The 24,104-nt window shown below is 41.8% G+C and overlaps 1 protein-coding gene across 1 annotated transcript in view; it reads left to right on the top strand.

The window, feature by feature from the left end:
* Positions 1–24,104, top strand: part of LOC115192204 (phosphatidylinositol 3-kinase regulatory subunit gamma) — a 326,582-nt gene that overhangs the window by 109,429 nt on the left and 193,049 nt on the right. The gene's annotated exons all lie outside the window — the stretch shown is intronic.

Raw genomic sequence — 24,104 nt, 5'->3', positions numbered from 1 at the left:
GTTGTTGCCATCCTGTACCTGTCCCGCAGGTGTGATGTTCGGATGTACCGATCCTGTGCTGGTGTTGTTACACATGGTCTGCCACTGCGAGGACGATCAGCTGTCCGTCCTTTCTCCCTGTAGCGCTGTCTTAGGCGTCTCACAGTACGGACATTGCAATTATTGCCCTGGCCGTCATTGCAGCATGCCTAAGGCACGTTCACGCAGATGAGCAGGGACCCTGGGCATCTTTCTTTTGGTGTTTTTTAGAGTCAATAGAAAGGCCTTTTTAGTGTCCTTAGTTTTCATAACTGTGACCTTAATTGCCTACCGTCTGTAAGCGGTTAGTGTCTTAACGACCGTTCCACAGTTGCATGTTCATTAATTGTTTATGGTTCGTTGAACAAGCATGGGAAACAGTGTTTAAACCCTTTACAAAGAAGATCTGTGAAGTTATTTGGATTTTTGCGAATTTTCTTCGAAAAAGGGTCATTTATTTTTTGCTGAGTTTATATGTGTGTGATATATGTGTGTGTGTGTGTGTGTGTGTGTGTCTGTGTGTGTGTGTTGGAAGGCTCACAGAGTCAAGCATCCACAGAAACCTGTCTAGAACCATTACCTCATTGAGCAGACTGCCGATTGGTAATTGGCACGGCCGTTAAAGATACACTTCTTTGTTAACCTGTTACATCTAGGGGGCAGTAATTTCACGGCTGGATAAAAAACGTACCCGATTTAATCTGATTATTAGTCCTGCCCAGAAACTGGAATATGCATATAATTATTAGCTTTGGAGAGAAAACACTCCAAAGTTTCTGAAACTGTTTGAATGGTGTCTGTGAGTATAACAGAACTCCTATGGCAGGCAAAAACCTGAGATGCTTCTGTTCAGGAAGTACCCTGTCTGAACATTTCTTGCCCTTCTTTATTATCTCTGTCGTTTACAAAGGATCTCTGCTCTTACGTGACACTTCTCACGTCAACAATGGAGTCTCACAGCCCGGGAAAAACAGGAATGATGTCATTCAAAGCCCTGGCTGAAGCACACGAGAGCAAATGCTGAGTGGTCAGTCAATGGACTAAGCCTTAGGCGCGTGACACGCCCCGCCCCCGGCTTTTGGTTTTTTCCTCAGTTTACAGACAGGCAGATTCCCGGTCGGAATATTATCGCTTCTCTACGAGATAAATTGCATAAATATTGGTTTTAAACAGCGGTTGACATGCTTCGAAGTACGGTAATGGAATATTTCGAAATTTTTTGTCATATTTTGCGTCATGCTCGTGGCCGAGATTTAGCGTTGGGATAGTGTCTAGAACGCACGAACAAAACGTCGCTGTTTGGATATAACGTTGGATTATTTGGGACCAAACCTACATTTGTTATTGAAGTAGAAGTCCTGGCAGTGTATTCTGATGAAGAACAAGCAAGGTAAGAACATTTTTCTTATAGGAAATGTGATTTTGGTGAAGGCTACACTGGGTGGGTGTCTAAATAGCTAGCCCTGTAACGCCGGGCTATGTACTTACATTATTGCAAAATGTGCTTCATCCGAAAAGCTATTTTAAAATCGGACATATCGAGTGCATAGAGGAGTTCTGTATCTATAATTCTTAAAATAATTGTTATGCTTTTTGTGAACGTTTATCGTGAGTAATTTAGTAAAATCACCGGAAGTGTTCGGTGGGAATGCTAGTTCTGAACGTCACATGCTAATGTAAAAAGCTGGTTTTTGATATAAATATGAACTTGATTGAACAGACATGCATGTATTGTATAACACAATGTCCTAGGTGTGTCATCTGATGAAGATCATCAAAGGTTAGTGCTGCATTTAGATATGGTTTGGGTTTATGTGACATGATATGCTAGCTTGAAAAATGGCTGTGTGATTATTCCTGGCTGGGTACTCTGCTGACATAATCTAATGTTTTGCTTTCGCTGTAAAGCCTTTTTGAAATCGGACAGTTTGGTTAGATAAAGGAGAGTCTTGTCTTTAAATAGCTGTAACATAGTCATATGTTTGAAAAGTGTAAGTTTTCGGATTTAGAGGAGTTTGAATTTCGCGCCCCGCCCATCATTGGATATTGGAGCAGACGTTCCGCTAGCGGAACGTGTAGATGTAAGAAGTTAATCCAGCCGCTGTGTCAGATTTCGAAAAGGCTTTACGGCGAAAGCAAACCATGCGATTATGTTAGGACAGCACCCCAAACAAACACAGACAATCATAATTCAACACGCCAGGCACGACACGAAACTCAGAAATAAAGATATAATTCATGCCTTACCTTTGACGAGCTTTTTCTGTTGGCACTCCAATATGTCCCATAAACATCACAAATGGTCCTTTTGTTCGATTAATTCCGTTGATCCAGAAAAAAAACGGTTACCACTCGCGCAACATGACTACAAAATATCTCATAAGTTACCTGTAATCTTTGTCCAAACATTTCAATCAACTTTCCTAATACAACTTTAGGTATTTTTTTCTGTAAATAATTGATACAATTTAAGACGGGATAAACAGCTTTCAATACAGGAGGAAAACAAAGTGTAGCGAGCATTTCTGGTCGTGCGCCTCTATCAAACAATACACTTTACTCGAGCCTCGCGCTGAACAGCCTTACTTCTTCTTTACTCAAAGGAAAAACATCAACCAATTTCTAAAGACTGTTGACATCTAGTGGAAGCGATAGGAACTGCAAGCAACTGCCTTCGAAATTTAGGTTCCCAATTGAAAAGAGAGTGACCTCAAAAAAGAAAATCCTTGATGGTTTGTCCTCGGGGTTTCACCTGCCAAATAAGTTCTGTTATACTCACAGACATCATTCAAACAGTTTTAGAAACGTCAGAGTGTTTTTTATCCAAATCTAAAATAATAAATAATAATAATAATAATAAAACTAATAATATGCATATCCTAGCTTCTGGGCCTGATTAGCAGGCAGTTTACTTTAGGCACGCTTTTCATCCGGATGTGAAAATACTGCCCCCTAGCATAAGAGGTTAACATAGTGACAGCTAGCTGTTTTTAGCTGTTAGTTCAGTGTTGGGGAGTAATAAACTACGTTTTACAGTAGCTTGGTGGTAGTTGAACTAAATTCAAATCATGGTAGTGTTTTACATTTTTTGCAATGTAGCGGTGTAGCTAACTACTGGAAATACACACAACTTTTTATTATAAAATAAAATATGGGTGAAGTAGGCAAGAATATCAGATCTTCCTAATTCTCACTTGAAACATATTTTTGGTGTTTAATAGGCTAAATAACACATTCTGTTAACATCTGACTCCAGAGTGATCTGTTCTTGTAATTTGTAGTCTATGACATTTCAGATTTAGATGTTAAAATTCTTCACAAATTAGTTTGGATGCAGTGAACTCCTTTGTTAAAGTAGCTTTAGTTAAGTAAACTATATTTTTATTAAGGGTAGCTTAACTTCTTCCAGTGTGATGGAATTGGTAGTTTGGTAAACTATGATTTCAGAGTAGCTTCCCCAACACTGTTGGTTGAGTGATGCCCACACTCCTTGTTGTTTTAGCTGCACAGTACGGTAACAGACCTGGTATATGAATCACACTGATTATGCTGGCATAGAGTGAGAACATTTTTGGAGAGGATGACTCACACACGCACACACACACACACACACACACACACACACACACACACAAACTCTGCAGAACAATTAGATGAGACTGCCGCTGAAAAAACAGGGGAGACTGACGTACTAACACAACTCGCTAATTGCCTAATAGAGGTGAAGAGCATACCTACCGGTACTAATTGCTGATTGCATAGGAGATTAGAAACCACTCCCCCTTCAATACAGCCACTGATTACCAAAACAACAACAATCACAAGTTACCCTGCCCCTTAATCCTGGTTAATCTCAACAATCAGCTGCAAGTTATGAGCAGTCAGAAGTTCACACACCAAGTAGGCTACTGGGAAGACAGACAGATACTTAAAGTAGATGGCCCTAGCTAGCAAAAAGACAGTACTAGACAACAATAGATTAAGACATTTCTCCTTATCACTCCTGGAAATAGGAGACACACACAAGCACGCATACACACGTACATACTTACATGTTCTACTCATAGTTTCACACACAGCGACCTGTACAGTGAGGGAAAAAAGTATTGGATCCCCTGCTGATTTTTTACGTTTGCCCACTGACAAAGAAATGATCAGTCAACAGTGGTTCAGATTTTCTATGGGATTAAGGTCTGGAGACTGGCTAGGCCACTCCAGGACCTTAAATGTGCTTCTTCTTGAGCCACTCCTTTGTTGCCTTGACCGTGTGTTTTGGGTCATTGTCATGCTGGAATACCCATCCACGACCCATTTTCAATGCCCTGGTTGAGGGAAGGAGGTTCTCACCCAGGATTTGACGGTACATGGCCCCGTCCATCGTCCCTTTGATGCGGTGAAGTTGTCCTGTCCCCTTAGCAGAAAAACACCCCCAAAGCATAATGTTTCCACCTCCATGTTTGACGGTGGGGATGGTGTTCTTGGGGTCATAGGCAGCATTCCTCCTCCTCCAAACACGGCGAGTTGAGTTGATGCCAAAGAGCTCCATTTTGGTCTCATCTGACCACAACACTTTCCCCCAGTTGTCCTCTGAATCATTCAGATGTTCATTGGCAAACTTCAGACGGGCATGTATATGTGCTTTCTTGAGCAGGGGGACCTTGCGGGCACTGCAGGATTTCAGTCCTTCACGGCGTAGTGTGTTACCAATTGTTTTCTTGGTGACTATGGTCCCAGCTGCCTTGAGATCATTGACAAGATCCTCCCGTGTAGTTCTGGGCTGATTCCTCATCGTTCTCATGATCATTGCAACTCCACGAGGTGAGATCTTGCATGGAGCCCCAGGCCGAGGGAGATTGACAGTTATTTTGTGTTTCTTCCATTTGCGAATAATCGCACCAACTGTTGTCACCTTCTCACCAAGCTGCTTGACGATGGTCTTGTAGCCCATTCCAGCCCTGTGTAGGTCTGCAATCTTGTCCCTGACATCCTTGGAGAGCTCTTTGGTTTTGGCCATGGTGGAGAATTTGGAATCTGATTGATTGATTGCTTCTGTGGACAGGTGTCTTTTATAGAGGTAACAAACTGAGATTAGGAGCACTCCCTTTAAGAATGTGCTCCTAATCTCAGCTCGTTACCTGCATAAAAGACACCTGGGAGCCAGAAATCTTTCTGATTGAGAGGGGGTCAAATACTTATTTCCCTCATTAAAATGCAAATCAATTTATAACATTTTTGACATGCGTGTTTCTGGATTTTTTTGTTGTTGTTATTCTGTCTCTCACTGTTCAAATAAACCTACCATTAAAATTATAGACTGATCATTTCTTTGTCAGTGGGCAAACGTACAAAATCAGCAGGGGATCAAATACTTTTTTCCCTCACTGTATTTTTTCTGAATAAACCCTGGGACTGGGATCTGTAGTTTTACCAAATCACCTTAACCGCCTCATCTCCTCTTCGGCATCTCCATCCTGCCTGGACGATGCCTAGGAACAGAGTCACACCCTCTATGCCCAATGAAGATACAGAGAGCCTACACACACCCACGTCATACCTTCACCCCTTTCTTCCCACCTTCTCTGCCTCTTCACCCACTCTTTTTTTATTCACTCATTCATCACTATCTCTTTTTCCCCTCCCCACCTCTGAGACAGGACGCGCTGAGATCAGGAAATCACACATTAAACCACTCCTTCCTCTTCTCCTATTGGATTCAGGTGATGTCACCGTGTCTCCCTATCTTTCTCCCTCTCTTTCTCTGTCACCATCTCTCTCTCTTTCTCTTTTTAATTCTCTCTTGCCAGTTGACACTGTGGGACTGTTTTACGTTAGAATCTGTTACCAAATCTCCCAAACCTCCACATCTCCTCTTCGGCATCTCCACCCTGCCTGGACGATGCCTAGGAACAGAGTCACACCGTCTATGCCCAATGAAGACACAGAGAGCCTACACACACTCACTTCATACCTTCACCCCTTTCTTCCCACCTTCTCTGCCTCTTCACCCACTCTTTTTTTATTCACTCATTCATCACTATCTCTTTTTCCCCTCCCCACCTCTGAGACAGGACGCGCTGAGATCAGGAAATCACACATTAAACCACTCCTTCCTCTTCTCCTATTGGATTCAGGTGATGTCACCGTGTCTCCCTATCTTTCTCCCTCTCTTTCTCTGTCACCATCTCTCTCTCTTTCTCTTTTTAATTCTCTCTTGCCAGTTGACACTGTGGGACTGTTTTACGTTAGAATCTGTTACCAAATCTCCCAAACCTCCACATCTCCTCTTCGGCATCTCCACCCTGCCTGGACGATGCCTAGGAACAGAGTCACACCGTCTATGCCCAATGAAGACACAGAGAGCCTACACACACTCACTTCATATCTTCACCCCTTTCTTCCCACCTTCTCTGCCTCTTCACCCACTCTTTTTTCATTCACTCATTCATCACCATTCCTTTTTCCCCTCCCTACTTCTGTGACAGGACCCATTAAGATCAGGAAAACACAAATTAAACCACTTCTTCCACTCCTTCCTCTTCTCCTATTGGCTTCGGGTGGTGTCACCGTGTGCCGTATGCACTCGTCGATAACCTATCAGAGGCCAGCATTGGTTTTACAGTCAGCCGGCCATATTACCTACCTACTTTACCTAGCTACCGTACGTACGCCTTTTGTTTTATGGCAGTCATTTAATTAAAGCTGTGTGATTAACAGAAAGGGAACGGTGGTTTGTCACCAAGCGAGCTACGACTTCCTTCCTTTTTTCCTTCAGAGAAAGGAACGCTGTTAAAGCCCGCCCCCGCGGGAAGGGGATGATGCGATGCCTCTCTCTCAGTGGTATTGTCGATTTGTTTGCCTATTTGTTCAGCAGTATAATTCCTTAGTCAGCCTGGATGGAGACGTGAGAGGCTCTTCTAGTCATTCTCTTCTGTCATTATTATATTATATTGGAAAGCTGGGCTCTCACTCCTCACACATTCTAGTGCTCAGCTCAGCTGTCTCATGTGTTGCTTCCTGATGAAACAGTAAGCAGAGTAGCACTGTACTGGGGTGGATATTGTATGGGTAGACCATTACCCCCAATAGCGGCATAATTGTGTATCAGGTTGTCCTTTTCCACTCTAAATTCTCCCACAATCCTTTCCTCCCAGTAACACTTTATACACTATGTTCCAATTAGTCTGCTGCAGTTTGTACCTCTGACATTTTGTCCTAACCCTTTCCCCTTTCTCCCCTCCACTTCCACTTGTCGTCTCACCTCCTGCTATCTTCCACTCAGTGGTGTGAGTGGAGGTAAAGCATCCGTCTCTCCCTCTCTCTGGTGATGATGCCACCTCCTAGCAGAGCAGCAGCAGTCCAATGTTCTTGGAGTCAGGCCTTTTATGACAGAGCAGAGAAAGACTAAGCGTGAATCATTCTTTCTCAATCTACCCCTCCATCTATCCATCTCTCATACCCTGTGCTTCCCCTCGGTTTCCCAACATGTCTCTATCTCTATCCCTATATCTCTACCTCTCCCTCCCTGTTTTTTCTCCCTCTATCACCATCTCTCTCTCTGTCTCTCGCCTTCATTCTCTTTTGCCAGTTGGCATTGTGGTGCTGTTCTATGTTAGATGCTGTTCTGAATGTTTATTGTTCTGGTACTGGGGTGCGCTGTGTTTTCTGTGTTGGGTGCTCTAGCCCTGTCCTGTCCTGGCTCCAGTCCTCACCCTCAGACCTCAGATGGGTAGACAGAGAAGTGAATGAGTTCACATTCACGCACGCAGGCAGTCACACCCACCCACACACACACTGACATGCAGGAATGAGACTTGTCGTCTTCACCGATATTTTCCTCTCTGAGAGGGCGTCGAATTTACTAGAAGTGTCCTGTGTTACAGCCAACAGCAGAGTACTGCTTATACAACATACAGTACGGTTAGTGACACTGACAACAGTGCCGGGAACTTAGGGACAGTTTTCTAGAACCAGGAAACCAGAACCAGGGTGGGGAAAAACTCTGGCATCATTCACGGAAATAAAACATGTTGAACGCCGACTTTATTATACCTTGTGAAGCAACTCAAGTCCAAGTAAGACAGTAAGACACACTTGAACCCTTACAAAAAATGTGTGTCATCAGTATCAGAAACTCAGAGACCAAAATCTAAAAAAACAGACTAGTATTAGGGGTTCCTGCAGATGCAGAAATGGCCACATGCAAGAACGCCCCGATTTGCGGGCCGCAATTGCACCCTTCTCCGTCTTGTTACTACGGAGGAGAGAATGGGGTAGACTGGAGATACCAACTCTCAACTTTCAAGGAATATGTCATTGCCCTCATCCGTCAAATGCATTCCACCCCTACGGTACATACCAGGGACACACAGCTTAATGGCAGGGTGGCGGATTGTGTTCCCTGAAATGCGTTCACTTGTTTATCTTCTGGTCTCACTGGAACAACCAGCTCTTCCGCTGTGTTATATCAGAGAAAACCACTGTTGTCCCGTTAAACATTTGGATGACCACCTCTAAATCTGCTCATCTGCCACACCAGTGCCATCCCCTTTGTGTATCCCATGTCATTTCCACCAAGGTGGATGACTAGGATGTCGGGTAGAAGTATCACAGGCCCTCTACACCAATCAGTTAGTGCCACTTCATGCCGTGCTATCTGAGCCACCTACTGTGACAGTCAATAATGTATGTAAATAGTTAATGGGTAGGCTACATGTTGATTATTTGTGGGGGTTTTTCGGGAGCTTGTTCGAATGTCTTGTTCGAATGTCTCTCCAGTTTACTTGATATTGGATTAAATGGGTTTCTGGTTTTTCACTTCCCTCTTGAAAATCAGCTGTTAATATTAAATAAATACTAATAACTACATTATTTATGTTGCCATTTGTCATTGTGTTTGTTTACTTTACTTGTGTTGCTGTGTTATGTTGTATTATAATAATGTTGCATAATCACCTATGTTTTAAGTGAGAAGTAGGCATTGGTCTGAAGCCGAAAAAGAAAGGAAACCAACATGAGCATCACAATGCCTACTCCACCCATGCTCCACCAAGGTATTCCAGCATACAGGTTTGACCTACTACAGTACCTATGTTGTTCTATTGTACTTCAAACAATGTGTATGCAGGTTGCTTAGGATTCAAACCTTCTCAAGCAGCCTAATTCATACTCTTCAGAGGAATAATGGACATTGTCCTGCTATTAAAATAATGTACATCATTAGGTTGTATGCCTTTTTAGATATAGGCCTATTGTAAATGTGTATTATTGTAGCATCACCATATTTATTGCAGAAAGAAATACAAATACACACATCATTTTAAGCTACATGTTAATTTGACAGAGGTAATAAACTGCCCTTGATCAGCACAGCAATTGATAAAACAGAACCATGTTTGCAAAACAAGTGTTCCTGAGCTTATGTCAATATTACACAGGTAAGCTAACGGTTACAGAAATCAGGACTGCAGACCGGCTCTATAGACCTCTATATATGAGTGACTGTGTCCAACACACTACACCTACTGACCAATTACATGTATTGCTAAATTAAAAGGTTTAAGGAAATACAGGCAGGCACCACGTTACTACAAGACAAAACAACTCGCTCCATCAAGCGTGAAACCGGAAGCTGCGGTTGCTTGATTGACTAGCTAACTTCAACTAGCTATGTTCGGTTCATGTCCTTTGCAGATGCCACATTATTGACAAAAGTTTTTATGCATAAAAACATCTGTAATTGAGTAAAAGGAGACGTAAAGTAAGAATTGAACGTGTACGGAGTTCACAGAGCAGCCTGTTAATTACAAACAAAACAGCAAAAGCACGGTCGTTGACAAAAAAAAATAAAAAACTGATTAATCTACAGAAATGGATGATTTACTTACCATTGAAGTAGAGGCTAGTGCTCTTGCTGGAATCCATGCAACACTTGAAAAGTTTTAATAGGAGACAGGATGCCATCGGATCATCATCTAATAAGCTTTCACATAACTCAATCAAAGTTTACTGGATGACAATTTATTTTTAACTATGACAAAATTATTTATAACTGATTTTTTCCAGTATAATACAGGTTCAGCAAATCCCCTTATTGTTTGGGATACCTTTAAATGTACCTTCAGAGGTCATTCAATTTAATATTCATCAATAATAAAAAATCTGTTTCTGGCTAAAGAGTCAAGACTAACAAGGGAAAAACATTAACTGATAGTACAGGTAAAACAAAAAGAACTGGAGGAACTTATTCAAGAACAATCTAATGTAATCTATTACAAAAATGAAGCAAACTGGATGGAATATGGAGAAAAATGCACCAACTTCTTCCTGAATCTCCAACACACAAACAAAAATTATATGCAGAAACTCATTACTGAAGACGGAGTCATCTATGATTCTCTGAATTATATTTTAAAAGAGAAATCTAAATATTTTAAGCAGATGTTCTCTTTTCCGTCTCATCCTCACCCACTGAATGCCGATTACGGTAAGGAATAAAATAAAATAAAAATGTATTAACAAATATACAGAAAGACCAGTGCGAAGGCCAAATAACAGAGGAATAACTTTTTGAGGCTATTAAATCCTTTCAGTCTGGAAAAACCCCAGGGCTTGATGGCTGTATGCCATCAAGGTACAGTTGATGGCATACAGAGGTACAACTGTAGAGGTACAGTTGAAGTCAGAAGTTTACATACACCTTAGCCAAATACATTTAAACCCAGTTTCTTTTCTCACAATTACATTTAATCCTAGTAAAAATTCCCTGTCTTAGGTCAGTTAGGATAATCACTTTATTTTAAGGATGTGAAATGTCAGAATAATAATAGAGAGAATGATTTATTTCAGGTTTTATTTCTTTCATTACATTCCCAGTGGGTCAGAAGTTTACAAATCAAATCAAAATCAAATCAAATGTATTTATATAGCCCTTCTTACATCAGCTGATATCTCAAAGTGCAAGCAATGCAGGTGTAGAAGCACGGTGGCTGGGAAAAACTCCCTAGAAAGGCCAAAACCTTGGAAGAAACCTAGAGAGGAACCAGGCTATGAGGGGTGGCCAGTCATCTTCTGGCTGTGCCGGGTGGAGATTATAACAGAACATGGCCAAGATGTTCAAATGTTCATAAATGACCAGCATGGTTAAATAATAATAATCACAGTAGTTGTCGAGGGTGCAACAAGTCAGCACCTCAAGAGTAAATGTCAGTTGGCTTTTCATGTCTCTAGAGAGTTGAAAACAGCAGGTCTGGGACAGGTAGTACGTCCGGTGAACAGGCCAGGGTTCCATAGCCGCAGGCAGAACAGTTGAAACTGGAGCAGCAGCACGGCCAGGTGGACTGGGGACAGCAAGGAGTCATCATGCCAGGTAGTCCTGAGGCATGGTCCTATGGCTCAGGTCCTCCGAGAGAGAGAGAAAGAAAGAAAGAGAGAGAGAGAATTAGAGAGAGCATACCTAAATTCACACAGGACACCGGATAAGAGAGGAGAAATACTCCAGATGTAACAGACTGACCCTAGCCCCCCGACACATAAACTACTGCAGCATAAATACTGGAGGCTGAGACAGGAGGGGTCAGGAGACACTGGCCCCATCCGATGATACCCCCGGACAGGGCCAACAGGCAGGATATAACCCACCCACTTTGCCAAAGCACAGCCCCCACACCACTAGAGGGATATCTTCAACCACCAACTTACCATCCAGAGACAAGGCCGAGTATTGCCCACAAAGATCTCCGCCACGGCACAACCCAAGGGGGGGCGCCAACCCAGACAGGAAGACCACGTCAGTGACTCAACCCACTCAAGTGACGCACCCCTCCTAGGAACGGCATGGAAGAACACATATAAGCCAGTGACTCAGCCCCTGTAATAGGGTTAGAGGCAGAGAATCCCAGTGGAGAGAGGGGAACCGGCCAGGCAGAGACAGCAAGGGCGGTTCGTTGCTACAGAGCCTTTCCGTTCACCTTCACACTCCTGGGCCAGACTACACTCAATCATAGGACCTACTGAAGAGATGAGTCTTCAGTAAAGACTTAAAGGTTGAGACCGAGTCTGCATCTCTGACATGGGTAGGCAGACCATTCCATAAAAATGGAGCTCTATAGGAGAAAGCCCTGCCTCCAGCTGTTTGCTTAGAAATTCTAGGGACAATTAGGAGGCCTGCATCTTGTGACCGTAGCGTACGTGTAGGTATGTACGGCAGGACCAAATCGGAAAGATAGGTAGGAGCAAGCCCATGTAATGCTTTGTAGGTTAGCAGTAAAACCTTGAAATCAGCCCTTGCCTTAACAGAAAGCCAGTGTAGGGAGGCTAGCACTGGAGTAATATGATCACATTTTTTGGTTCTAGTCAGGATTCTAGCAGTCGTATTTAGCACCAACTGAAGTTTGTTTAGTGCTTTATCCGGGTAGCCGGAAAGTAGAGCATTGCAGTAGTCCAACCTAGAAGTAACAAAAGCACGGATTAATTTTTCTGCATCATCTTTGGACAGAAAGTTTCAGATTTTTGCAATGTAGATGGAAAAAAGCTGTCCTTGAAACAGTCTTGATATGTTCTTCAAAAGAGAGATCAGGGTCCAGAGTAACGCCGAGGTCCTTCACAGTTTTATTTGAGACGACTATACAACCATCAAGATTAATTGTCAGATTCAACAGAAGATCTCTTTGTTTCTTGGGACCTAGAACAAGCATCTCTGTTTTGTCCGAGTTTAAAAGTAGAAAGTTTGCAGCCATCCACTTCCTTATGTCTGAAACACAGGCTTCTAGCAAGGGCAGTTTTGGGGCTTCACCATGTTTCATTGAAATGTACAGCTGTGTGTCATCCGCATAGCAGTGAAATGTAACATTATGTTTTCAAATGACATCCCCAAGAGGTAAAATATATAGTGAAAACAATAGTGGTCCTAAAACAGAACCTTGAGGAACACTGAAATGTACAGTTGGTTTGTCAGAGGACAAACCATTCACAGAGACAAACTGATATCTTTCTGACAGATAAGATCTAAACCAGGCCAGAACTTGTCCGTGTAGACCAATTTGGGTTTCCAATCTCTCCAAAATAATGTGGTGATCGATGGTATCAAAAGCAGCACTAAGATCTAGGAGCACGAGGACAGATGCAGAGCCTCGGTCTGACGTCATTAAGAGCTAGTTTCTTATGACAAATGTTTTTAGGGGTGGAACTGCATCTAGGGTATTGCGCAAGGTTAACCTCTATGGGCTAGGTGGGACGTTAGCGTCCCACTCTATTCAACAGCCAGTGGAATCGCGTGGCGCGAAATACAAATACCTCAAAAATGCAATAATTTCAATATTTCAAACATACGACTATTTTACACCATTTGAAAGAGAAGACTCTCATTAATCTAACCACATTGTCCGATTTCAAAAAGGCTTTACAGCGAAAGCAAAACATTAGATTATGTCAGGAAAGTACCCAACCAAAAATAATCACACAGCCATTTTTCAAGCAAGCATATATGTCACAAAAACCCAAACCACAGCTAAATGCAGCACTAACCTTTGATGATCTTCATCAGATGACACTCCTAGGACATTATGTTATACAATACATGCATGTTTTGTTCAATCAAGTTCATATTTATATCAAAAAACAGCTTTTTACATTAGCATGTGATGTTCAGGACTAGCATTCCCACCCAAAACTTCTGGTGAATTTACTAATTAACTCATGATAAACGTTGACAAAATACATAACAATTATTTTAAGAATTATAGATACAGAACTCCTTTATGCAATCGCTGTGTCAGATTTTAAAATAGCTTTTCGGCGAAAGCACATTTTGCAATATTCTGAGTACATAGCTCAGCCATCACGGCTAGCTAATTTGACACCCGCCAACGTCGGGGCAACCTAAACTTAGAATTACTATTAGAAAAATTGGATTACCTTTGCTGTTCTTCGTCAGAATGCACTCCCAGGACTGCTACTTCCACAACAAATGTTGTTTTTGTTCCAAATAATCCATAGTTATGTGCAAATATCCCCGTTTTGTTCGTGCGTTCAGGTCACTATCCAAAGGGTAACGCGCAAGCGCATTTCGAGACAACACATTTCTAAATGTTCCATTACCGTACTTAGAAGCATGTCAAACGCTGTTTAAAATCAATTTTTATGGTATATTTCTCGTAAAATAGCGATAATATTCCAACCGGACAATGCTGTATTCATTCAAAAAGGAAGAGAAAAAATGGCGAGGTGTCGTGAACACGCATTTCCATTCCCTTTGTCCTCAGGCAGACCACTGATAAACAGAGTTACTATACTTTGCCCAGAGACAGAAGACGCCCCAATCTGCTTTCTCGCGGCTTTAGAGAGCCACTGGAAGCCTTAGAAAGTGCAACATAACCCCATGGATACTGTAGTTTTGATAGACAAGCAAAAGGAGAACTACAAAATCGCAGACAGGCCACTTCCTACTTGGAATCTTCTCAGGTTTTTGCCTGCCATATGAGTTCTGTTATACTCACAGACACCATTCAAACAGTTTTAGAAACTTTAGAGTGTTTTCTATCCAAATCTACTAATAATACGCATATTCTAGTTTCTGGGCAAGAGTAGTAACCAGTTTAAATCGGGTGCGTTTATTATCCGGCCGTGAAAATACTGCCCCCTAGCCCAGACAGGTTAAATTGAGTTCCTCGGTTAGGTGGTTAACTGATTTTTGTCCTCTGATGTCCTTGGGTAGGCAGAGGGAGTCTGGAAGGGCATCAAGGAATCTTTGGGTTGTCTGAGAATTTATAGCACGACTTTTGATGCTCCTTGGTTGGGGTCTGAGCAGATTATTTGTTTCGATTGCAAACATAATAAAATGGTGGTCCGATAGTCCAGAATTATGAGGAAAAACATTAAGATCCACAACATTTATTCCACAGGACAAAACTAGGTCCAGAGTATGACTGTGGCAGTGAGTAGGTCCAGAGACATGTTGGACAAAACCCACTGAGTCGATGATGGCTCCGAAAGCCTTTTGGAGTGGGTCTTTGGACTTTTCCATGTGAATATTAATGTCACCAAAAATTTGAATATTATCTGCTATTACTACAATGTCCGATAGGAATTCAGGGAACTCAGTGAGGAACGCTGTATATGGCCCAGGAGGCCTGTAAACAGTAGCTATACAAAATGATTGAGTAGGCTGCATAGATTTCATGACTAGAAGCTCAAAAGACGAAAACGACATTGTTTTTTTTGTAAATTGAAATTTGCTATTGTAAATGTTAGCAACACCTCCACTTTTTACATACACTCAATTAGTATTTGGTAGCATTGCCTTTAAATTGTTTAACTTAGGTAAAACGTTTCAGGTAGCCTTCCACAAGCTTCCCAGATTAAGTTTGTAGGCCTCCTTGCTCCTACACGCTTTTTCAGTTCTGCCCACAAATTTTCTATATGGCTTTGCAATGGCCACTCCAATACCTTGACTTTGTTGTCCTTAAGCCATTTTCCCACAACTTTGGAAGTATGCTTGGGGTCATTGTCCATTTGGAAGACCCATTTGTGACCAAGCTTTAACTTCCTGACTGATGTCTTGAGATGTTGCTTCAATATATCCACATAATTTTCCTGCCTCATGATGCCATCTATTTTGTGAAGTGCACCAGTCCCTCCTGCAGCAAAGCACCCCCACAACATGATGCTGCCACCCCTGTGCTTCACAGTTGGGATGGTGTTCTTCGGCTTGCAAGCCTCCCCCTTTTTCCGCCAAACATAACGATGGTCATTATGGGCAAACAGTTCTATTTTTGTTTCATCAGACCAGAGGAAATTTGTCCAAAAAGTACGATCTTTGTCCCCATGTGCAGTTTCACGCCTGGCTTTTTTATGGTGATTTTGGAGCAGTGGCTTCTTCCTTGCTGAGCGGCCTTTCAGGTTATGTCGATATAGGACTAATTTTACTGTGGATATAGATACTTTTGTTTCCTCCAGCATCTTCACAAGGTCCTTTGCTGTAGTTCTGGGATTGATTTGCACTTTTTGCACCAAAGTACGTTCATTTCTAGGAGACAGAACGCGTCTCCTTCCTGAGCGGTATGACGGCTGTGTGGTCCCATGGTGTCTATACTTGCGTACTATTGTTTGTACAGATAAACGTGGTACCTTCAGGTGTTTGTAAATTGCTCCCAAGGATGAACCAGACTTGTGGAGGTTTTTTTCTGAGGTCTTTGCTGATTCCTTTTGATTTTCCCATGATGTCAAGCAAAGAGGCACTGCGTTTGAAGGTAAGCCTTTAAATACATCCACAGGTACACCTCCAATTGACTCAAATTATGTCTATTAGCCTATCAGAAGCTTCTAAAGCCTTGACATAATTTTCTGGAATTTCCCAAGCTGTTTAAAGGCACAGTCAACTTAGTGTATGTAAACTTCTGACCCAATGGAATTGTGATACAGTGAGTTATATGTAAAATAATCTGTCTGTAAACAATTGTTGGAAACATTTCTTGTGTCATACACAAAGTAGATGTCCTAACCGACTTGCCAAAACTATAGCTTGTTAACAAGAAATGTGTGGAGTGGTTGAAAAACGAGTTTTAATAACTCCAACCTAAGTGTATGTAAACTTCCGATTTCAAATGTATATATCAAGCTTTTTTGATATATTCAAAGCTCCATTGTTAGCTTGTTTTAACTGCTCCTATAGAAATGGTAGTCTGTCAAGGAACTCAGCAGGAAGGTCTGATTTCACTATTATTAAAACAAGACCCTGATGGCAAATATAAAGATCCAGTCTGTCTAAAAAACTGGAGGTCTCTTACACTTCAATGTTGTGATGCAAAAATACTAGCGAAATGCATAGCAGAATTAAAAAGGTTTTACCAGAGATTGTTCATCCTGATCAGCCAGGTTTTTTAAATGGACAATACATTGTAGATAATATACGACAACTGTTAGAAATAATAAAACATCATGAAACATCTAAGAAACCAGGCCTGGTATTTATAGGGGATTTTGAAAAGGCATTTGATAAAGTAAGAATGGATTTTATTTATAAATGCCTGGATTTTTTCAATTTCGGTGATTCTCTTATAAAATGGGTAAAAGTAATGTATATCAACCCCAGGTGTAAAATAGTAAATAGCGGCTACTTCTCAGAGAGTTTTGAATTGTCAAGAGGAGTTAAACAAGGATGTCCACTGTCACCATATCTATTCATTATGCCCATCGAAATGCTAGCTATTAAAATCAGATCCAATAACAACATTAGAGGACAAGAAATCCAAGGCTTAAAAACAAAGGTGTTCATGTATGCCGATGACTCAAGTTTTATATTAAGTCCGCAAGCTGGATCCCTGAAATGTCTCAATGAAGATCTACATCACTTTTCTGGACTCTCTGGACTAAAACTTAATTATGATAAGTGCACAATATTACGTATTGGATCTTTAAAAAAATACAACTTTTACATTACCCTGTAGTTTACCTATAAAAATGGGCTGACGGTGAAGTAGACATACTTGGTATTCATATCACAAAAGATATAAATGACAAGATCCTGCAACCATGGAGAGGTACAGTGAGGGAAAAAAGTATTTGATCCCCTGCTGATTTTGTACGTTTGCCCACTGACAAAGAAAACATCAGTCTATAATTTTAATGGTAGGTTTATTTGAACAGTGAGAGACAGAATAACAACAAAAAAATCCAGAAAAACATGTCAAAAATTGTATAAATTGATTTGAATTTGTCTCATTTTCGATTAATTGAAAAGTATACTTTTTTCAAAGTGTCTCTATTTTTCAAACAAGGATTGCAGAGTTGGCTACAATTTTAATTTCATCCCCCTGAAAAGATAGAAGAAATATTGCAACAAATATTATGGCTGATCTCAAATGTGGTGGTTGATAAAATACCTGTATTTATGGGAAAGATGTTTGAAAAGTAATTTTGTTCTTAAATTATATTGTAAATTGGAATGGTAGAGATATGTCTTTCATGGAGTTATCAGAATTGTACAGGAAGGTCTGCTCAATCCAAGAGTACAACCAATTGATTACAGCATTACCCCAAAAATGGAGCAGGCAGGTGGCAGCGGGAGGAGGTAGGGAACTTGTCTGTCTGCCCAATATAAAAAACTGTCAGCGGAATAAAAATAGCATAAATAGGAAAGTTTACCAGTTTCATTTGAGGACCAGGATCTTGACAGCTGTGCCATACAGATTGCAAAATAGTTGGGAAGAGATTTTTGATGGACCGATTCAGTTGGTAGAGCATGGTGTTTGCAACGCCAGGGTTGTGGGTTCGATTCCCACGGGGGACCAGTACGGAGAAAAAAATGTATGAAATGTATGCATTCACTACTGTAAGTCGCTCTGGATAAGAGCGTCTGCTAAATGACTAAAATGTAAATGTAAAAAAATGTATGAGTTGATATATAAAATGACTCAAGATTCAAGACTTCGTACTTTTCAGCTGAAATTATTATATAGAATTCTTGCCACCAACAAAATGTTGAATATTTGGGGCATACAATCATCGAAGCTGTGCAGATTTTGTTGTGAGGATACAGAATCAATAGACCATTTATTTTGGTATTGCCCTCAGGTAGCCTGTTTCTGGTCTCAGGTTCAGGAATGGCTGAAAATGCATAACATTGATCTAAAATTGTCCCTTGAAATAGTACTGTTGGGAGATCTGGAGAGACCGGCTCAGTCAATTACTATTATGCTAATACTCTTCTAAAAGTATTTATCTTCAACTCACAATCTGTGGATTCTATTCGATTAGATAGATTGAAATTGTATGTTAAACATCACAGCATAGTTGAAAATCCGAAGAGGGTGGCCAGCAGAGATAGGTGGGATGGGCTCAAGGAAGCTGAGGGTTGCGATGTGGAATTGAAGACAAGTGGGAGTGGAGTTGCTGAGCGGGGGATAGAATGACAGTCAAAGACAAAAGTATAAAAAATGAAGTCAAAATAAAACATAACGAAAAGTATGTTTGAATGACACTGAAGGGCAATGTTTTTACAGCTAATTCTGGTTTGAGGCTGATGCCGTGCAGGTGTTTGTACACGTGCATATACACACACACTCATTCAAGTGCACACATGTGCACATACATGGACACACACACCTGTAAATAGTGCCATACATGCACTAAAACATATTCAGTTGGCCTTGCTGTTATGATTTTTGTTGGCCTTGATGTCTTTTGTTTTGTGCATTGTTGTTTTGTTTTCCTTTGTCTTCGTCTTTTTTCTCTTTTGTTGATTTTCTTGGTTGTTGGGGGGGAGGGTATTGAGGGTGGGGAAAGGAATATTTTTAAAATGTTATCTGTATCTTATTTTCTCGGGGGGGGGTCTCGGTTGGTTGAGGGGCAGCTCTTGGGGAACTGTGGGGGGGGATCTTGGAGGGCTGGTGGCCTGGTGGTTGGGAGCTTGGGCCGGTGGCTGATGGATCGCTGGTTCGGGTCCCCATTTCTGACCTTGTGGGAGATCTGTCGACGTGCCCTTGAACAGGGCGTTGACCCTGGTTGTTTCTGTGCGTCGCTCTGGATGGGAGTCTGTTAGATGACTAATGTGATGTAGTTGGTGAGCGGCTTCACTGCAAGAGTGAAGTGCAGTGGGCTCTCCTAGAAGAGATCCAGCTCAGTAAAGCCTCAACAATAAATTGTCCACAACGATGAATGTGAATTAATGAGGAGGCGGAACACACCTCAATTCAAACTGTTTTTATAAAATACAGTTTGAAAATTAGAAAATAATTTAAAATTGACAAGTTGAAACAGCCTATAGATAATTAGCAGGCAGCGCGTGTTAACTGCCCTGTTGCGTAATAACCACATTTTGGAACAGTGAGTGCATTCTGACATCACGTGCATAAAACAACTCACCCTGGGGCGACCGTTAGAGATATTTGGAACTCACCTGTGAAAAGGTTAAACCGCATGAAATGACCAGCTGGATAGCCCATCGCACAGCTGGTTGCCTGCGACCTTTACGTTTGTGGGTCATGGTGAAGGCTTTGGGTCCTGGTCGGTCAGTCTCATTTAAAGAGAACACAATCCAACCACCTTAACCTTTACAACAGTCTGACTCTCTCAGGTCACCAAGGGTTACATAGGCTTCACTGGAGATCACACAGCTAATCCTGTCACAAGGTAGGGAGATCATTCAAGATTGACGTCTAAATTGGACATCTATCCATGTCCTGAGGCAACAGTGAGGGCTGTAGTAGTCTTGGGTCTTGCTAGGGCGTTGTGGACAGGGATGGGTGTAATCCCATGACTCAGGATCAGAAGGTTGCGTAGTTTGATCCCAGTTGTGGACACATGTTATATATTTTTTGTTTTAACCCAACCTAAACCTTAACCATTACCTTAACCATACAGAATGAGTGCCTGAACTTAACCCTTAACTTTGAAATGTGAAGTTTGCAGAACGTGGATGAACATCTAATTCGACAGTGAGACTGTGAGAACCTGTTTCACGAGGACCTATACCTATACTATCATGTGACCCTGCATGAAAAACCTTTCGCCCTCTCACCCGTGTAACCTTTCCCTCCCTAGGCTCGACTGATCATCACCTGCACGTGGTAGACACAAAAATTCACACAAACACATATATATACACATATGGACACACAAGTATGTTTGCACACACACACACCACCTTCCCCCAACCCAATGTTATCAGGAGCTGGTGACTAGCTAGGTTATCGTCAAGGCTTTGTTTTAAGAATGGCCCTGGATAACAGTGCATATCAAATCAAATGGACATGGAATCACTGGTTACTTTAATAATCAAATCAAATCAAATTGTATTTGTCTCATGCGCCGAATACAACAAGTGTAGACCTTACCGTGAAATGCTTACTTACAAGCCCTCAAACAACAATGCAATTTTAAGAAAATAGAGTTAAGAAAATATTTACTAAATAAATTAAAAAAGTAACACAATAAAAAAAAGTTACACAATAAAATAACAATGATGAGACTATATACAGGGGGTACCTGTATAGGTAATTTGTTCGTGTGGGGGGGGGGTGTCAATGCAAATAGTCTGGGTGGCCTTTGATTAATTGTTCAGCAGTTTTATGGCTTGGGGGTAGAAGCTGTTAAGGAGCCTTTTGGACCTAGACTTGGCGCTCCGGTACTGCTTGCCGTGCGGTTACAGAGAGAACAGTCTGACTTGGGTGACTGGAGTCACTATCACTATGAACTTAAGGTGGATCAATAGTAGAGGGCAGACCCATATTGGGCTGGTGGCAGGATTTGACACTTGATTCAATCGTTATGGCGCGTGTGTGTGTGTGTGTGTGTGTGTGTGTGTGTGTGTGTGTGTGTGTGTGTGTGTGTGTGTGTGTGTGTGTGTGTGTGTGTGTGTGTGTGTGAGGAGGAGAGTCAAGCCTGATTGATGAGCTAAAAGAGTGTGTTAGCGATGGGGAGGCTGAAAGCTGAGCATCGATATGAGGCCTAGAGAAATACCTTCTTGGTATGGATTTGTTTGTTCAGTGGCTGGCAGACCTCCTTTGGGACGATGCTTAGAAAAATAATCCCAAATATGTCAATAGATCAGATGGACAGCTGGACCAATAATCAGAGATGTATAGTAATAGTTGCTCATAGCTGTGTGTGTCGTGTTGTGTGTTTGGGTGGTGAGTGAGTGAGTGAGTGAGTGAGTGAGTGAGTGAGTGAGTGAGGGGGTTGTCTTCGTGTGTATGTGTGTCTTCGTGTGGGTGTGTTTGTGGGTGTGTGTACAGCGAGGGAGTGGTCCTTGTTGAAATGTTTGTTGTTAAATGCTAAGCCAGTCAAACATATACAACACACCTAGCTCATCTGTCTTCTATATAATGTATTGGGGGTTTGAAGGTAGAAGTCTGTGTGTGTGTGGGAGATGGATAGTGATGATGATGATGATAATACACACTAGTGGTACTGAGGTCAATGTCATTTCAATTCCACTCAACTCTGGGATTGGATTAGGAATGAAGTCGGAATTGAAAAACGGGCCATAATTATTGTCAACCTTGATAAAGATGAACAAAACAGACTGTATAGAATAAATAATAGCAGTATTGAGTATGATCAACATTTTTTTAAACGTTGCTATTTTATAATAATACAATTGCTCAGAAAAATAGATGTTGTTTCACAAATATATTATTTATTATTTATTTTATACAGTCTTTTTTGCTCATCTTTATCAAGGATGACAATAATTATGGACCCCATTGTACATTCCTGGGGTGGCAGGTAGCCTAGTGGTTAGAGTGTTGGGCCAGTAACCAAAAGGTTGCTAGATCGAGGGGGGTCAGTCCCTGTCAGTTTTCTACGACTGTCACACTTGATCTGGGGGGAGTTGGCCTGGTGTGCCCCTGCCCTGGCCCTGCTGACGTGTTGGGAAGCTAATCCTTTCTGGAGGGGATTAAACAGCTGTTTGTGACGCCCCATCTCCACTCTGAGAGCTGGCAGGTATTCGGAGAGAGGGGTGTGCAGAAGAGAAGGGATAGGGGGGAATTGGAAGAGAGTGAGAGAAGGGAGTGGAGAAGAGATAGCCTTCTCACTTTGGATTCTCCAGGCCCAATAGAGCAGAGAGTAAGTGGTAGCCAGAGAGAGACAAGGAACGAGACAAAAACAAAGGGAGGTAGCAAGATATAAAGGAAGAGAGAAATTCAGGGCATGCGAAAGGCAGAGAATGGTCCAGGCCCTCAGGGCTCTATTTTCAGCTGGCGTTAATCCAGCACAATTGTCAAACGAAAACACTATTTTGCAATATCTACCTATTAAAGCCGCCACTTTTCTATTTTCAATCCCAGGATTGGTAATTTACCTGTTTTATATGAGCTCTTATAGTAGGCTACCCTTACCCTACTATAACAAAATCTGGTTCAACAGCAATGTGTCTGTTATCTTTCTTATCCTGCCATGCATTAGCCAAGGAGCCTACCCATAAAAGGTTTCTAAATGGTCTACTCGTTTACTGTTGCTATCACTCGTTACTGTAGCCTATGCTATTTAATAAACTGTAGTATCAACCCACAATGGATGAGAATATTCCGTGCCCCCTGGCGAATTGAAGTTGATGATAATGCAAAGGCCGTCAGAACATAAGACACGCATGTAGTATTAAGCCATTGAACACCTTGATTGGCCAGTGAGTGGCCTAGCCCTCGTCACACCTACAACTTGTTTATTAATCAAAACCCAGCCCTTTCACACTACCGCCAGCTATTGCGTTCATAATAATGGCTGTGAAAATAGCAACAACAACAAAAAATTCTGACTCACCCACGGACATGTAGCGCTACCGACAGCCCTTAGATGTACCATTGAGTTGTTAAAATAGAGCCCTCAAAGAGATAGCAGCAAGGAAATAGAGGGAGGGAGAGATAGCAGAACAAGAGTTAGGGAAGGAGGGAATTGATGTGGGGATTTCTTGGTCCCAATCCCCTGTAGTCTGACTGGGCAGCAGTGGTGTAATGATGCTGGTTGAGGTCCCTAGAGCCTGTTAATTAGCTGTGATTAAACTGGGAGGCAGCACTGCCTCAGTAGAGCCACTACTGTCAGCCATGAGAGGGCTGTCCTCATCCTGTCCTCATCCTCACAGAGATGCACTGCCTTGAGAGGAATGTCTTCATCCAATCCTCACTCCTCATCCTATCCTCATCCTGTCCTCACTCCTCATCCTGTCCTCATCCTTACAGCAGAGCCATTACTTTCAGCCATGAGAGGGCTGTCCTCATCCTGTCCTCATCCTCACAGAGAGTTACTACTGTCAGTCAAACACAGTCAACCCCAGCATAGAAAAACAGTTAACCCCAGCACAGGTTGACTGTTACTAGCGTGTGCCATGAAACATACATTATTATCGTTCTTCTATCCTCTATGTCACTGAACACAGTGAAAATTAATATAATGTCTTGCCCTCTGTATGACTTTTCCACATGGAGGGGCAGGATCAGTGACTCCACAACACACCCACACAAGCTACAGAACTGTTCTCTAATTATCATATTGTGTTGGAAGGGGGTCAGAAAGAGGTCACAGTGATATAAATATACCTCTGGTTTAGTGGACCGTCAAGATTGGAAAGTTTATTTGACAATTAGTTTTAGAGA

The sequence above is a fragment of the Salmo trutta genome, chromosome 4, assembly GCF_901001165.1.
Source record: "Salmo trutta chromosome 4, fSalTru1.1, whole genome shotgun sequence".
Taxonomy (NCBI): domain Eukaryota; kingdom Metazoa; phylum Chordata; class Actinopteri; order Salmoniformes; family Salmonidae; genus Salmo; species Salmo trutta.
The sequence above is the reverse complement of the archived record's forward strand: the minus strand, read 5'-3'. Positions and strand labels throughout refer to the sequence as shown.